This window comes from Oncorhynchus gorbuscha, linkage group LG02 (genome assembly GCF_021184085.1).
Source record: "Oncorhynchus gorbuscha isolate QuinsamMale2020 ecotype Even-year linkage group LG02, OgorEven_v1.0, whole genome shotgun sequence".
Lineage (NCBI taxonomy): Eukaryota > Metazoa > Chordata > Actinopteri > Salmoniformes > Salmonidae > Oncorhynchus > Oncorhynchus gorbuscha.
In genome coordinates, this window is record NC_060174.1 from 93,117,056 (window position 1) to 93,134,671 (window position 17,616).

Sequence of the window (17,616 nt, forward strand, 5' to 3'; positions counted from 1 at the left end):
AGCCCATCCCCCTTTCCCTGCCTCCCCCTTTCCTCCTTCAACTTGGCTGCTGTGGTCAGAGAGACATCGTAAATTCCTAAGGATCTTCACATGGAAACACAGTATAGGGAGAGTCAATTTTCATAGAGCACAAAGGAATTTCTTCCACCTCACAGAACTTGAGGTATGAACAAATTTCATGTTCCAGAGAAAGTATAAAAGATTGGTGAAGAATCCAGCTACGAACTGGTCCGTTTGTTACAACTTGGGGAAGCTCAGCGTTACCATAACGCTGTTTATATGATAGCCTCAGATATGAGGTTTACATCTAATTTTTATATAAGATGAATGAGTGAGTATGATACTGTTTGTAAAATTGTGTAATATGATTTTGGACTGTTTAATGAAGGAAAATACAATTCCCTTTTGATTTGAACTAAATCAGAGGACCGCCCCTGAGCCCAGTTAGGGTCAGGCATCCTGGGACAGCCCCTTTTCTGCAATTCCGAATAAAACCCAACTTTGAGAAATTATCACCAGACCATGTTTTTTTCCATTAGGAGAGGACAAAGGTTGTAGACCATTGCTGAATATTTTAACCATACCACGTGGTTAAACTCTTAGACTATCGATACCGACAGAATAAGAACAAGTCTTTGATATTAATTACTAGTCTGCAGCTAGGAATTCTTTATCATTGAACGCTAAGAACGACAACCGCCAAAACATACATTCTATAACAAATGAATGAATGTCACTCTGAACTATCCCTGCTAACCAAGATAGAGAGAGGACGAAACTCTCCAATAGAAACAAACTTTTCACCAGCGATCAAGACGACACACTGAACGTAAATGTATATATTGATTGCAATTGTTCCCGAATGAGTGAGCGTTCGTGTGCAAAGGATTAGCATTTCAATTGTTATAATTATCACTCTGTAGTGACTTCTTAGTCGACCCCCAAATCCCTTTGGCCTAACAAGCCGCCATGCTAATTTAGTCCACTAGGGCACATTATCCTATCATTTCTTTTAACCATATTTACTGTTTGTTTATGCATTTCTGTGAATTACTTAGTTTGTAATAAATAAATGATTTAAGACAGTTGATGTATGGATGACTCATAGTGAAGACTGGGTTTGTGCAGATAACCAAGAATCTACAACGTTTGGAATGAGACTAACGTGAGGTAAAGTAATTAATTAATTAATTTGAAGACTATTTGATCAGATAAAATATCTGAAAAGTTATTTTAGGTAATGATAACTTTGTAATCTGAATATTTTTCCTTGGTGCCCCGACTTCCTAGTTAATTACAGTTACATGATTAATCAGTTGATCGCGTAATACTAATTACAGAGAATCTTGGATAAAAACTATAAATCTTCAATTTAATGATAGTAAAGACACGACACAGCCATATGGTGCCGTCAACAGAAGTCAGAAATAACATTATAAATATTCACTTACCTTTGATGATCTTCATCAGAATGCACTCCCAGGAATCCCAGTTCCACAACAAATGTTTGTTTTGTTCGACAATGTCCATCATTTATGTCCAAATTGCTACTTTTGTTAGCGCGTTTGTAAACAAATGCAAACTCACGAAGCGTGTTCACTAGGAGCAGACGAAATGTCAAAAGGTTCTGTTACAGTCCGTAGAAACATGTCAAACGATGTATAGAATCAATCTTTAGGATGTTTATAACATAAATCTTCAATAATGTTCCAACCGGAGAATTCCTTTGTAGAATTGTGATGGAACAGAGCTCGCTCTCACGTGAACGAGCGTCACGAGCTCAAGGCATTCTGGCAGACCTCTGACTCATTCCCCTCTCATTCTCTCCCACTTCACAGTAGAAGCATCAAACAAGGTTCTAAAGACTGTTGAAATCTAGTGGAAGCCTTAGGAAGTGCAACATGACCAATATCCCACTGTATTTTCAATAGGGAATGAGTTGAAAAATGACCAACCTCAGATTTCCCACTTCCTGGTTGATTTTTTCTCAGGTTTTTCCCTGCCTTATGAGTTCTGTTATACTCACAGACATCATTCAAACAGTTTTAGAAACTTCAGTGTTTTTTATGCATATGTTAGCAACTGGGACTGAGTAGCAGGCAGTTTACTCTGGGCACCTTATTCATCCAAGCTACTCAATACTGCCCCCAGCCATAAGAAGTTAACAGTACTGTACTGTTTCAAGAACAAAAGAGAGAGGTGGGCGGATAATGCTATGCTGCAAAGCAGACAATTAATTTCTCAAACACAATAGCTCATTTTACATCTATGCTGCTCGAGTAAATGCCATGTCAATATCTGCCCAGCAAATACCAGGAATTCCGTGGTTTTTCCTATCCAACCTAAACAATGTGAGGAATGCCAGTGACATGTCAACACAAGGAGATTTGATGGCATATTGGTGGACTTCTATGTTTCTTACAAATAGACAATCTACATCCTAGCCTGCTTCAGAATCCAAAATCTGATAGGCAGGAAGATCCAAACAACCATTCCAGACTCTATTTATTGGTATATGGGAAAATTGTGTCTTCCGTTCACCCAATGTGACATTCCCAATTCCCTCTGCTGTGTAGCTGTCCCACCATGGGGACTTAACTCTGTTATGTAGCCAACAATCACCAGTCTGTACGTGCATCTCACACTCCAACCCTTCATCAGAAAGACCTCGGGTGAATCTTAAAAGTCCTTTCTCAATTCCTTACGTCCATGATTCCTTGGCTTCCTTATTAAAACACATCTCCTTCATTGCATTTTGAGGAGAAGGTTGAAGAGTCAATGAATCCAAAACAGGAATCGAGGAAAGACTTGAATTTCACCCCTTTGCTTGAGGACCATTGGAGGTCTGTCGTAGAGTTGAAGTTCTTACTACTCTCTGGAATTGGTGGTGGAATTGGACTGCTATCCTCAGATGTTAGCCATGTTCCTGGCACCAATACAAATCGCTGCCACATTCCATAGCTTTTTTATATCTTAATAATATTCAAAACCCTGAAAGGATAAAGACCAGAGAGACATTTGACAAGTGCCTTAAATCAAAACCTGTACTGTTGTTGCAGCTTGTACCTACAAAGGCTTGTGCTCCTCCAATGCTGGAACTAACGTAAAAGGCTGACATTGTGAACTTCCTCCGAGTAGCCCAAAGCTAAATCACACCCATTCAAGAGCTAGTCCAGACAATAATGTCAGATGGATGTTATTCTTGTCAGCCAATTACAGTGAACTCTCATACTATGAGATAGCCAATGGATTGTATTTGGCTTGTGTAAATGTAGGTTTACTTCCTTGTACACAGTGTCAAAGTAAGGCTTTTATGTGTCCGGTGAGGGAGTGAGAGTGGGGTTGAGGCCTGGGCCAATATGTCCCTTATGGTTGAGCTCATCCAGCTGACATTATTTACGACCCTGAAAAAGGTCTCTTATCGTTTAAAGACCCACAGTCCACAGAGCAATTTTTTACAGACAAATTATTAAGATGTGTGGTCCAGAGACATGAATCAAATCAAATAAAATGTAATGGTCATATACACATGGCTAGCAGATGTTATTGCAATTGTAGCTAAATGCTTGTGCTTCTTGTTCTGACAGTGCAGCAACATCTAACAAGTAATATCTAACAATTCCACAACAAATACCTAATACACACAAATCTAAGTAAAGGAATGGAATAAGAATATATAAATATATGAATGAGCAATGTCAGAGCGCATAGGCCAAGATGCAATAGATAGTATAGAATACATATGAGTTGAGTAAACATTATTAAAGTGACTAGTGTTCCGTTTATTAAAGTGGCCAATGATTTCAAGTCTGTGTGTTGGCAGCAGCCTCTCTGTGCTAGTGATGGCTGTTTAACAGTCTGAAGGCCTTGAGATAGAAGCTGTTTTTCGGTCCCAGCTTTGATGCACCTATACTGACCTCGCCTTCTGGATGGTAGTGGGGTGAACAGGCAGTGGCTCGGGTGGTTGTTGTCCTCGATGACCTTTTTGGCCTTCCTTTGACATCGGGTGGTGTAGGTGTCCTGGAGGGCAGGTAGTTTGCCCCCGGTGATGCGTTGTGCAGACTGCACCACCCTCTGGAGAGCCTTGTGGTTGAGGGTGTTGCAGTTGCCGTACCAGGCGATGATACAGACCGACAGGATGCTCTCAACTGTGCATCTGTAAAAGTTTGTGAGTGTTTTAGTTGACAAGGCAAATTTCTTCAGCCTCCTGAGGTTGAAGAGGTGCTGTTGCGCCTTCTTCACCAAACTGTCTGTGTGTGTGGACCATTTCAGTTTGTCGGTATTGTGTTCGCCGAGGAATTTAAAACTTTCCACCTTCTCCAATGCTGTCCCGTCGATGTGGATAGGGGGGTGCTCCCTCTGCTGTTTCCTGAACTCCACGATCATCTCCTTTGTTTTGTTGATGTTGAGTGAGAGGTTATTTTCCTGACACTCAGAGAGCCCTCACCTCCTCCCTGTAGAAGAACATCAGTAAAGTTTTTTTTTACTGTTTCATTTTGGCAGCAAACCAACAGCTAACAAATGCGTTCCCTGGCAGATGAAAGTATTAGCCATTCATGATCATGGCTTGATCCCTATTAATTTACAGTGCCTGTTCTGTTTTTCTCCCAGAGGCGTTTGATATACTGTGAGAGTTAGAGGGAAAAATAGGCCCCTATATGGTTGACTGTCTAAATTCTATTCAAATGACACTGTGTTACACAAAAGGTCACCCGCAGGTCAGGATGTAAGCCGCCTCATTGTTTTCCTAAACTCAAAACTCATATTAGTTGATATTTAATAAAGCAGAGAGAATGTCTTGTGTTTTGCAATTCCATGAATTCAACATTTCCCTTGATAACTGAAGGAAAGGAAATCAATCAGCCAGACTAAAACTCACAGTACAAAACCCCTCAGGCTCAAGTTCTCTCACTTGTTTTTCTGGATTTAAAAGTGGGTCCACTCTGGCCCGCTCTATGTTTGCCAGTTCAAATACACAGTGAGGCAGAGGCTCTGTAGCAGTGTGAGCTCCCCCTCCAACGCCTCTCTCAAAGATAGCAACCCCTTCTCGTGCCCCAGACGAGTTGACCCCATTCCATGTTTGACCCTAAAGCAAAACTCCTCTCCAGACAAAACAACATGGGGCCCCAGGATATTGTTTTTGTTTACTGGGTGAATCTTGGGAAGCTGAAAGAACATCAAAGCCAAGGCGGCACGGTCATCTTTCTGTTTGTTGCTTCATACGGAGGTATTTACATGGCCAAGGGTTGTTCATTACTGGTCCCCAAGACCTCCATGCGTGTGAATTAGTTACCCTAAATGTGTTGTTTATCCCTCAAAACCGCTGTCATGTGGCTGTGAAAACTCTGTCTGCATCCTCAAACAACTTTAGTGCTAGAGAACAGAGGCTGGATAGACATTGTGGTTTGTGGCTACTTTCTGTGGAAAGCAAAGAGGTTTATCACTCCTTAACATTTGTTTTACTCCTCTTTCATCCCAAACAGATGTCCTATGTGTCCTCATGCCACAGCCAACCCACACTAATTTGTCTGGAACAGTATTTATTTTAAGGTATGTACTTTATCAAATGCATATTTTTTTTAAACATAAATCATATTGTGGATAACTTTCAGATCACAGTTCGAAAAGTACCTTGAATTACATTTAATTTTAACGAATTACATTTCATTTCCACAACAGATTTTAAATTATCTAACCATTTGAAAACTAATATTGACTATTTTTGATAGGTTTTAGGAATGAGGTCTATTTTTGAATTACTGGCTTAAACTGAAGGTGGAGGCAGATTCGGCATATTCATCAATTCTACCAGTTAATAGGCACTGAAAATTGCTGGAGGACTTGTGTTTTGATACAAAAACAAGCTCAATTCCAATGTTCTTAGTAGATAAAGGAAACCCTACATAACCATCAAAATTACATTGATCAAGTCTACGGCTAGAGTCGATAAGGGACTCCATTGAACCAATATTTCAGTGGACACTTTCCAAATCTCAGTCTTAGACTTTTGTTATTGTTATTTTCTTTGTCCTGTAAAAATGTTATAGATGAACCAGTTCTTCTGTGTTCCCATCTCCCCCTACACTACAGTAAGGCCTCATGCAAAAGAGTGCCGTTAGCTGGATAACAAGCACAAGTGGAATCAATTAGAGACTTGCCACAGCAGCCTGATTTATTTTTCTTCCATGACATGACCTCCCCAGGGCTGTGCTCAGACAGACAGACAGACAATAGAGGGCCCTTTCTCCTAGCCTCCCCTTAAGATGAACACAAATTCCTCAGGACCCTCTGTTTTGACAGGTGTCCAGCGCTAAAGCCTGTGCTAAAACTTAATTTTGTTCTTCTGTTCACGGCTAATATAAAGGGGATGTCACACACACATAGACTTTTTGCACACTCTCCGCCACCAATCTTAGAAGGCATTTTGGTATCTGCAGAACTCAGTCCCTTGTTTTGACTGTCTTACAGTAAGTACAGCCAACGATCTATGCTCGACTGTTGGCTTGCCAATTGAAATATTCCCCACAATGTTGATTCATTTTGGTGTTTCTCAGGGTTTGCATGACTTGAATGTCATTCTCTTGGCTAGCTTTGGAGAAAGAGAGGAGGACAGAAGACCAGATGACACCCCAGCTCAGCAGAAATAAGCAATGTTTAATTAAATACTACAGGAGAGCATTATCATGGATGGAGTATTAAAGGCCCAAGGCCAGAGCAGAATAATTGTTTCTCATCCCTCATATGGAACAGGCATAGCCCCGTCGCAGGGGATCCATTACTGTAACTGCACGTGGAGTGGTCAGCCTTTGCATAAGGAGAGAGCAAACTCCACAAACAACCCATGGCTCAGATTCCTTTTCCATCTGTCTGAGACATCTTGGGAGTGGGAGGGTTCTGAGCATTATTTAAAAGGCCCTCCACTGCTCTTTTCACACTGGTACTGGACCTATGAATAAAGTGAGGGTTTCCCTTTCACAATATATATATATATATATATATATATACAATATGATTGACTGCTTATATATAGATATAGATTGACTGCTTATATATATATATATATACAATATGATTGACTGCTTAAGATAGACAAAAATATTGAATCAATACATCATTTATGGTTATTATGTTATATCTATGTAACTCAAATACATTTTTGTTGAAGTGAGTTAAATAGCCTAGGGCTATATATTGAAATTCTCCTCATGGGCTGTAAAAGTAAGTACCAAAAACTCTCTTTGAGGCTCATACGTGTACCAAGTGCACAACACTCACACCTTGTTTTTCTGTTCCTTTACCAGACAGATGTTGTTGGCAATTCCATGCCACCCCGCCTAAAGGCATCATTTCCTTTCACGCAGATTTCCTGTCTTGCTTTTTTGACCCCTCCTTCACTATTTTGACTTGTTTATGACACAGTCAGAGATAAGAGCGGAGTACAGGAGATGCTTGCAGTTTCTTAATTGGAAGCAGACCTCAGTCACTTTCCTCTTTGGCCGTTACTCAAGTAGTGTTGAATCACTGAACACTGGTCACCACTGAGTCAAACTGCACCACCCCTCTATACAGGGACGGACTGGGACAAGAAATCATCCCGGGCAGTTCTAACACACCGGACCATTTTTTCTCTCCCCTCAAGACCCCATTATTAGCCAAATAATAATATTCCTGCACTAAAGATGGATCAGTCCCCCTGGCATTTGACATAATTGCTCTATGGCCAGTCCGTCTCTGCCTCTATACCCAACTTAAGGATGAGCGGCCCACTGAACAAAACTTGTTTCTAATAATACTGTGTCATAATGATACAAGTTACTTTAAAATAGTGAGCTCCACCTCCTTATAAAAGTCCTTTATATAAATGAGTTTTAGACTTTGTAACCAACCGTTAATAAACTGTCCAGAAAAGTAATATACTATTCCCTGAAGAGAGGACCTGGTCTCGCAAGGAAATTCCAAAACCACGTCAGAGTTGATCTTTTTGTAGCCAACTGTATTTACAAAAGGGAAGAATGAAATACCAAGACTATACATCAGGGATCATCAACTAGATTCAGTCGCGGGTGGTCGGGGGGCCGGAACATAATTACAAATCATTTGTAGACTAGAAATTGACCGCAAGAAGCCCAAACAGATCATGTTTGACTAAAACAATCATTTCAAACCTTGCTTACATTTGTATACAATCACGTCTCTCTAATATGCAAAGGAATACTTGGAAACAGATTCCTTAAAATAATATGACTTGGAGCTTATTTCCTGGTGTCTTTACAGTCTTTTATGTCCAACAACAAATAAAAATAAAACATATTTTGCTCAGAAAACTTTGGGGGCCAAATAAAACCACCAAGTTCGGCCGTGGGCTGCCAGTTGAGGAAACCTGGCATACGGACTGTAGCTAACCACTCACATAGAGTAAATAAATAATGATGTGATTTATGAATAAAAAAATACCAGATTGTTTGATTTTGCTATTGAAAATCCAACAATCCCATGTTATAGAGACGTAGACACTCCTTTCCAGCTTTCCCCCCTGAAACTGTTCCCCTGAAGTCAGTCTGGGTATGAAACTTGAATTATGATCATACTTTGCATCTGTTTAGATTTAGAGGAGCAATATGTTGGAGACTCAAAGTGGTATTTGTTTCATTATCCCCAACAGCCTATTTAGCCATAAAACCTGTACATGGTTAAACAACCCAAGGTAACTCTGTTAAGAGACGCTTTACGAAGTTTAGTTGCAAATTGTTTACCTTAAATTTAGTCTTGAATCTTTCCTGAATGGTTCATATACATGTATAATATAAAATGAATCAATTCATGAAACACACAACTATACCACACCAGTCAACAGAATCCCATTCAGAACGACACACAGAAGTATCAAGGATCAATGCCCTGCTCAAGGGCATGTTGACAGATCTCCCACAAGGCCAAAAATGGGGACCCAAACCCTCCAAGATCCCCCCCACAGTTCCCCAATAGCTGCCCATCAAACATTTTTATACTTTTATCTTCGACCATCATTCTATCTCCCACCCGGCAAATAAACTCCAACCCCACTTAGTCTTAGGACGTGCCCCTTTCTGTCCATAGAGGTCATTTCTAGACAATATTTGTTCCATTTTATGGGACCCGTTTTGGTGCAAGAGCACCCACATACAGAGGCAAAAGTTCTGTGTAGCCTCTTTAAGAAAGACTTTTGATTATTCCCGTTTCTTCCAAAATGCGACTATTAAATGAAATCCTCATAGGCTGTGTGATTTGGAAAAATATTTAGTTTATTGAGGAGCCATCACTTTCCTACCCCTGGTAAATGACTATAAAACGAACTGCAGACAATAAAAAGACAGACCCACTCTGGTTTTCATAACACCTCAAAGTGAAAAAGCCAAATGTTTGTAATGGTGTTATGTTTGATTTACCAAGGAAACTGAGCAGCATATGGTTTGATTCCATTGTCCTGAGTGTTTTTGTTTGTGTTCTGTTCTCATGTCCACCCTCCCATCCCGATGTTTGAAATGAAACACAACAGCTGTCCCCTAGTAACTATAGTCTCAAAGATGCAGGGATTTCATTTTTTCAGATGGAGTTTAGAATAAAACACTTAATCTTAGTTATACTAGTAAAATAGTGTTTTCAGTGAGCAGGGACAGAGTTTACACCATACTGGTCACCCTTGACCTCTCCCATGCTCCTCAGAGATAAATGGGGTGAGGATGGGGTAAGAAGCAGTGGAATAAGGGGTGAGTATGGGAGCAGTGTGATAGAATGCTATGAGGAGAACTAGGATTGCGCTGTGAGAATAATGTGAATCTGTATATGCCAAGCCAACCTTATGAGGGAGGGAATCAGAGCCAGGGGGCCGGAGAGCAGATAGTCAGACACAGCCAAATCTTAGCACACACACTTTCCTGACGTGAAATAAGACTGGTGGTGGACCGAGTCATCATCAGTCATGGACTCAGAACCTTCTCCCAGTCACGCACTCATAAGTATACTCATATGCACGCACACGCACACACACACACACACACACACACACACACACACACACACACACACACACACACACACACACACACACACACACACACACACACACACACACACACACACACACACACACACACACACACACACACACACACACACACACACACACACACACGATCAGGACCACGTTGTCCTCTATGGTTGCCTAGCTCACATAGCTGTGATGTGTGTATTTCTTCCTAGTCCTCCCCCAGGTCTGGAGACCAGACCTCCCAGGAAAAGAGACCTACAGTAACAGAACCCAACCACCCAGATAGGCTGTGCAAAGGGGTACTACTTTCCATTTCATTATCATCGGCTGCTTCCCAAATGGCACCCAATTCCCTATGTAGTGCACTTATTTTGGGCTCATAGGGCTCATGTCAAAAGAAGTGCGCCATATAGGGAATAGGGTGCCATTTGAGATGCAGACATTATCTCCCCCTATAGAAGCCTATTAACTTTTCACCAGAACTCGTATTCTATCTCCTTTACTGTATTATGATGACTTGGAGCTATAAACGGGAAACAGATGCTGTCCTGCTCCATGAAACAATTTGGCAAGGACAATTAATACCAAATAGGGCGGACAACTGACCGACTGAACATAAGTAGGTCCATAGCAAAATGTTGCCTAACATGGTTACGAAAACAAAGGTACAGCAACAGGGAGCTTTTTTTCCCTTCATTTTTCATTTTTTTCATTTTGCGATGGGGATCTCAGCGGGTGACAGCATGTAAAAGTGCATCATCACCTTTCTGAAGGTAGCCCAGTGTCTGTCAGTTAATGCTGCAAATTAAGCTTGTAATCCATGGAGTTCTGCAACGCCAACAATTGCTTTGCGGTTACAGGTGAAAACTACATTTGGTCTGCTTGAGACCATGAACCTTTACATTGCTGCACTGGCTGATTACATTTACTAGAGAACTAGACCATGTCTCAACAAATTGAGCTAGACATCCTTTTGTTTCACAGTCATTCGAGCCAGGAAAAAACATAATTACAGTCTTAAAAAATGGACCTCAGAGCTGAGCTCCACAGCTCTTTAGTGATCTAGGAGGGCCCCTGGTCAGAGATGAGAGTTTATGGAGGGCAGAATTTCAAAAGTTTGCATATGTCAGACAGAGGTTGTGTCCCAAATGACATCCTATTTCCTATTGACCAGGGCCCATAATGCAATTTAAACCTACCATAGGGCTCTGATCAAAAGTAGTGCACTATCTAGGTGATAGGATGCTATTTGGGATGGAGACAGAGCCTTGTTTTCTCTCCAGGATGACCAATACATTTCCTGTTCTGAAGAATGTTACAGAAGTTTCCCATGAAGTCCTTTTGAGAGTTTTAACTGGTTTCATGTGCGGTAGCTACATATCTTGAGCCAGCCATTGCTGGTTAGTGTGCATCATTAACTCATTCTGGCAAGAGTGTCAATGATCCTGAGAATGTACATGAGGATTACGCTGCCTGTTTAAAGCCAGACTCAGTAAGTCTCATTTACGTAATTTGTGATTATGAAATACCAACCTGTCAGGGCGACAAAACAAACCCAGGCAAGACATAACGTAAACAAACCCTAAATGTACAAGTGGAGTAAGCTATGAACGTTACAGTATTAAAATGTAATTCAATATCATTTACATAGAGAAGTTCAACAATATAGGTAATCTACTGCTGTGCAACGGTAACGCCCTTATCGGCTTTTGCTCTTGCAGTGGAAACACCTGCCTGGAAAAGTATACCCTCAGCAACTATAGAATTGAATACATTTGCCATCAAAAGGTTGCAATAGTAAATTCCATATTTAAGACAAAACAACTAGCCAGCTAGAAACTCCAGCAAAGTTCACAAGTGCATGAACGTTTATTTGGCTGTAGGCTAATCACCCACGTGCAAACAATGTGTGGATCTAAATGGATGTGGACAAGTCATGGAGAGAAGCGTAGCTAACAATTTAGCGATTTAGAGAAAGTTTGTGAGCAGCACTGTGACATACTTATAAAACGGTGATGAAGGGTACTAAATATATATATTTACAACATTCTGTGAGAAGCCGACTGCTAGTTAGCTGGATAGTGTTGGCAGCTGACAGAACAAGGTTTGAATCCCACCTTGGAATCGGCCATCTTGGATCTGCCTAGACAAGGTTCAGGATCGTGGTAGGTTGGTTAGGCAGCTCAGATAGGGTGAGTAGCAGTAAGAGACCAAATAGTTGGGGCTCTACTGTATCCTCCCTTTAGCAGGTGTCCATAAGTCCTTGGACATAAGGGAGAGGGAAATGTAACATTAAAACCAAAGACACGTGGTTAACTCCTTTTCACATACAGCCAGTGTTCCCACCGGATGTTGGTGTGTTCTGGGTTTCACGACTAGTGCCAGTCTAATTTGAAAATAAACAAAAAATGTAAATATGCACTATGCTGAAATCCTTCCGGCATTTCCTGGTTGCTAAAATTAGGCAATATTTTGCCTCATTTCCCTTTATGTGACAAAACAAGCAAGTATAGTACAGACAGTCATTGTACTATATAAACCGCTGTGAAATATATGTGAAATATATTTTACATAACCCACAATATTGTACTTTAAGCTGTTTGAAGCTTCTGTACAAAACCGAAAGTAATAGATGCAAAAACAAAACGTAAGAATGTGAAGCATAGAAATAGCACACATAGAACATATCTACTACCACTTCTTAGGCTTGCTTTCAATGCAAATGACATGTCTGTAACACATATTTCTATGTGCATTTGGTTGGGTTGGCCAAAGTTACATATTGGCGCTTTACACTCAACGGAACGACTTGATTAGTGTAGTGTCAACAACGCAGCCACTGCCAGCTAGCCTACAAAGTCAACAACGCAGCAACTGCCAGCTAGCCTACTTCAGCAGTACTGCATCATTTTAATCATTTTAGTCAATAAGATTCTTGCTACGTAAGCTTAACTTTCTGAACATTCGAGACGTGTAGTCCACTTGTCATTCCAATCTCCTTTGCATTAGCGTAGCCTCTTCTGTAGCCTGTCAACTATGTGTCTGTCTATCACTGTTCTCTCCTCTCTGCACAGACCATACAAACGCTCCACACCGCGTGGCCGCGGCCACCCTAATCTGGTGGTCCCTGCGCGCACGACCCACGTGAAGTTCCAGGTCTCCGGTAGCCTCTGGAACTGCCGATCTGCGGCCAACAAGGCAGAGTTCATCTCAGCCTATGCCTCCCTCCAGTCCCTCGACTTCTTGGCACTGACGGAAACATGGATCACCACAGACAACACTGCTACTCCTACTGCTCTCTCTTCGTCCGCCCACGTGTTCTCGCACACCCCGAGAGCTTCTGGTCAGCGGGGTGGTGGCACCGGGATCCTCATCTCTCCCAAGTGGTCATTCTCTCTTTCTCCCCTTACCCATCTGTCTATCGCCTCCTTTGAATTCCATGCTGTCACAGTTACCAGCCCTTTCAAGCTTAACATCCTTATCACTTATCGCCCTCCAGGTTCCCTCGGAGAGTTCATCAATGAGCTTGATGCCTTGATAAGCTCCTTTCCTGAGGACGGCTCACCTCTCACAGTGCTGGGCGACTTTAACCTCCCCACGTCTACCTTTGACTCATTCCTCTCTGCCTCCTTCTTTCCACTCCTCTCCTCTTTTGACCTCCCCTCTCACCTTCCCCCTACTCACAAGGCAGGCAATACGCTCGACCTCATCTTTACTAGATGCTGTTCTTCCACTAACCTCATTGCAACTCCCCTCCAAGTCTCCGACCACTACCTTGTATCCTTTTCCCTCTCGCTCTCATCCAACACCTCCCACACTGCCCCTACTCCGATGGTATCGCGCCGTCCCAACCTTCGCTCTCTCTCCCCCGCTACTCTCTCCTCTTCCATCCTATCATCTCTTCCCTCTGCTCAAACCTTCTCCAACCTATCTCCTGATTCTGCCTCCTCAACCCTCCTCTCCTCCCTTTCTGCATCCTTTGACTCTCTATGTCCCCTATCCTCCAGGCCGGCTCGGTCCTCCCCTCCCGCTCCGTGGCTCGACGACTCATTGCGAGCTCACAGAACAGGGCTCCGGGCAGCCGAGCGGAAATGGAGGAAAACTCGCCTCCCTGCGGACCTGGCATCCTTTCACTCCCTCCTCTCTACATTTTCCTCCTCTGTCTCTGCTGCTAAAGCCACTTTCTACCACTCTAAATTCCAAGCATCCGCCTCTAACCCTAGGAAGCTCTTTGCCACCTTCTCCTCCCTCCTGAATCCTCCTCCCCATCCCCCCCCCTCCTCCCTCTCTGCAGATGACTTCGTCAACCATTTTGAAAAGAAGGTCGACGACATCCGATCCTCGTTTGCTAAGTCAAACGACACCGCTGGTTCTGCTCACACTGCCCTACCCTGTGCTCTGACCTCTTTCTCCCTCTCTCTCCAGATGAAATCTCGCGTCTTGTGACGGCCGGCCGCCCAACAACCTGCCCGCTTGACCCTATCCCCTCCTCTCTTCTCCAGACCATTTCCGGAGACCTTCTCCCTTACCTCACCTCGCTCATCAACTCATCCCTGACCGCTGGCTATGTCCCTTCCGTCTTCAAGAGAGCGAGAGTTGCACCCCTTCTGAAAAAACCTACACTCGATCCCTCCGATGTCAACAACTACAGACCAGTATCCCTTCTTTCTTTTCTCTCCAAAACTCTTGAACGTGCCGTCCTTGGCCAGCTCTCCCGCTATCTCTCTCTGAATGACCTTCTTGATCCAAATCAGTCAGGTTTCAAGACTAGTCATTCAACTGAGACTGCTCTTCTCTGTATCACGGAGGCGCTCCGCACTGCTAAAGCTAACTCTCGCTCCTCTGCTCTCATCCTTCTAGACCTATCGACTGCCTTCGATACTGTGAACCATCGGATCCTCCTCTCCACCCTCTCCGAGTTGGGCATCTCCGGCGCTGCCCACGCTTGGATTGACACTAAAGACAATCACCCACGAAACACACAACGAATATGGCTGCTCTTATCCAGAGCGACTTACAAATTGGTGCATTCACCTTAGGACATCCAGTGGAACAGTCACTTTACAATAGTGCATCTAAATCTTAAAGGGGGGGGGAAGAGGGAATACTTATCCTATCCTAGGTATTCCTTAAAGAGGTGGGGTTTCAGGTGTCTCCGGAAGGTGGTGATTGACTCCGCTGTCCTGGCGTCGTGAGGGAGTTTGTTCCACCATTGGGGGGCCAGAGCAGCGAACAGTTTTGACTGGGCTGAGCGGGAGCTGTACTTCCTCAGTGGTAGGGAGGCGAGCAGGCCAGAGGTGGATGAACGCAGTGCCCTTGTTTGGGTGTAGGGCCTGATCAGAGCCTGGAGGTACTGAGGTGCCGTTCCCCTCACAGCTCCGTAGGCAAGCACCATGGTCTTGTAGCGGATGCGAGCTTCAACTGGAAGCCAGTGGAGAGAACGGAGGAGCGGGGTGACGTGAGAGAACTTGGGAAGGTTGAACACCAGACGGGCTGCGGCGTTCTGGATGAGTTGAAGGGGTTTAATGGCACAGGCAGGGAGCCCAGCCAACAGCGAGTTGCAGTAATCCAGACGGGAGATGACAAGTGCCTGGATTAGGACCTGCGCCGCTTCCTGTGTGAGGCAGGGTCGTACTCTGCGGATGTTGTAGAGCATGAACCTACAGGAACGGGCCACCGCCTTGATGTTGGTTGAGAACGACAGGGTGTTGTCCAGGATCACACCAAGGTTCTTAGCGCTCTGGGAGGAGGACACAATGGAGTTGTCAACCGTGATGGCGAGATCATGGAACGGGCAGTCCTTCCCCGGGAGGAAGAGCAGCTCCGTCTTGCCGAGGTTCAGCTTGAGGTGGTGATCCGTCATCCACACTGATATGTCTGCCAGACATGCAGAGATGCGATTCGCCACCTGGTCGTCAGAAGGGGGAAAGGAGAAGATTAGTTGTGTGTCGTCTGCATAGCAATGATAGGAGAGACCATGTGAGGTTATGACAGAGCCAAGTGACTTGGTGTATAGCGAGAATAGGAGAGGGCCTAGAACAGAGCCCTGGGGGACACCAGTGGTGAGAGCGCGTGGTGAGGAGACAGATTCTCGCCACGCCACCTGGTAGGAGCGACCTGTCAGGTAGGACGCAATCCAAGCGTGAGCCGCGCCGGAGATGCCCAACTCGGAGAGGGTGGAGAGGAGGATCTGATGGTTCACAGTATCGAAGGCAGCCGATAGATCTAGAAGGATGAGAGCAGAGGAGAGAGAGTTAGCTTTAGCAGTGCGGAGCGCCTCCGTGATACAGAGGAGAGCAGTCTCAGTTGAATGACTAGTCTTGAAACCTGACTGATTTGGATCAAGAAGATCATTCAGAGAGAGATAGCGGGAGAGCTGGCCAAGGACGGCACGTTCAAGAGTTTTGGAGAGAAAAGAAAGAAGGGATACTGGTCTGTAATTGTTGACATCGGAGGGATCGAGTGTAGGTTTTTTCAGAAGGGGTGCAACTCTCGCTCTCTTGAAGACGGAAGGGACGTAGCCAGCGGTCAGTGATGAGTTGATGAGCGAGGTGAGGTAAGGGAGGAGGTCTCCGGAAATGGTCTGGAGAAGAGGGGAGGGGATAGGGTCAAGCGGGCAGGTTGTTGGGCGGCCGGCCGTCACAAGACGCGAGATTTCATCTGGAGAGAGAGGGGAGAAAGAGGTCAGAGCACAGGGTAGGGCAGTGTGAGCAGAACCAGCGGTGTCGTTTGACTTAGCAAACGAGGATCGGATGTCGTCGACCTTCTTTTCAAAATGGTTGACGAAGTCGTCTGCAGAGAGGGAGGAGGGGGGGGGGGATTCAGGAGGGAGGAGAAGGTGGCAAAGAGCTTCCTAGGGTTAGAGGCAGATGCTTGGAATTTAGCGTGGTAGAAAGTGGCTTTAGCAGCAGAGACAGAGGAGGAAAATGTAGAGAGGAGGGAGTGAAAGGATGCCAGGTCCGCAGGGAGGCGAGTTTTCCTCCATTTCCGCTCGGCTGCCCGGAGCCCTGTTCTGTGAGCTCGCAATGAGTCATCGAGCCACGGAGCGGGAGGGGGAGGACCGAGCCGGCCTGGAGGATAGGGGACATAGAGAGTCAAAGGATGCAGAGAGGGAGGAGAGGAGGGTTGAGGAGGCAGAATCAGGAGATTCTGGAGAAGGTTTGAGCGGAGGGAAGAGATGATAGGATGGAAGAGGAGAGAGTAGCGGGGGAGAGAGAGCGAAGGTTGGGACGGCGCGATACCATCCGAGTAGGGGCAGTGTGGGAGGTGTTGGATGAGAGCGAGAGGGAAAAGGATACAAGGTAGTGGTCGGAGACTTGGAGGGGAGTTGCAATGAGGTTAGTGGAAGAACAGCATCTAGTAAAGATGAGGTCGAGCGTATTGCCTGCCTTGTGAGTAGGGGGGGAGGGTGAGAGGGTGAGGTCAAAAGAGGAGAGGAGTGGAAAGAAGGAGGCAGAGAGGAATGAGTCAAAGGTAGACTTGGGGAGGTTAAAGTCGCCCAGAACTGTGAGAGGTGAGCCGTCCTCAGGAAAGGAGCTTATCAAGGCATCAAGCTCATTGATGAACTCTCCGAGGGAACCTGGAGGGCG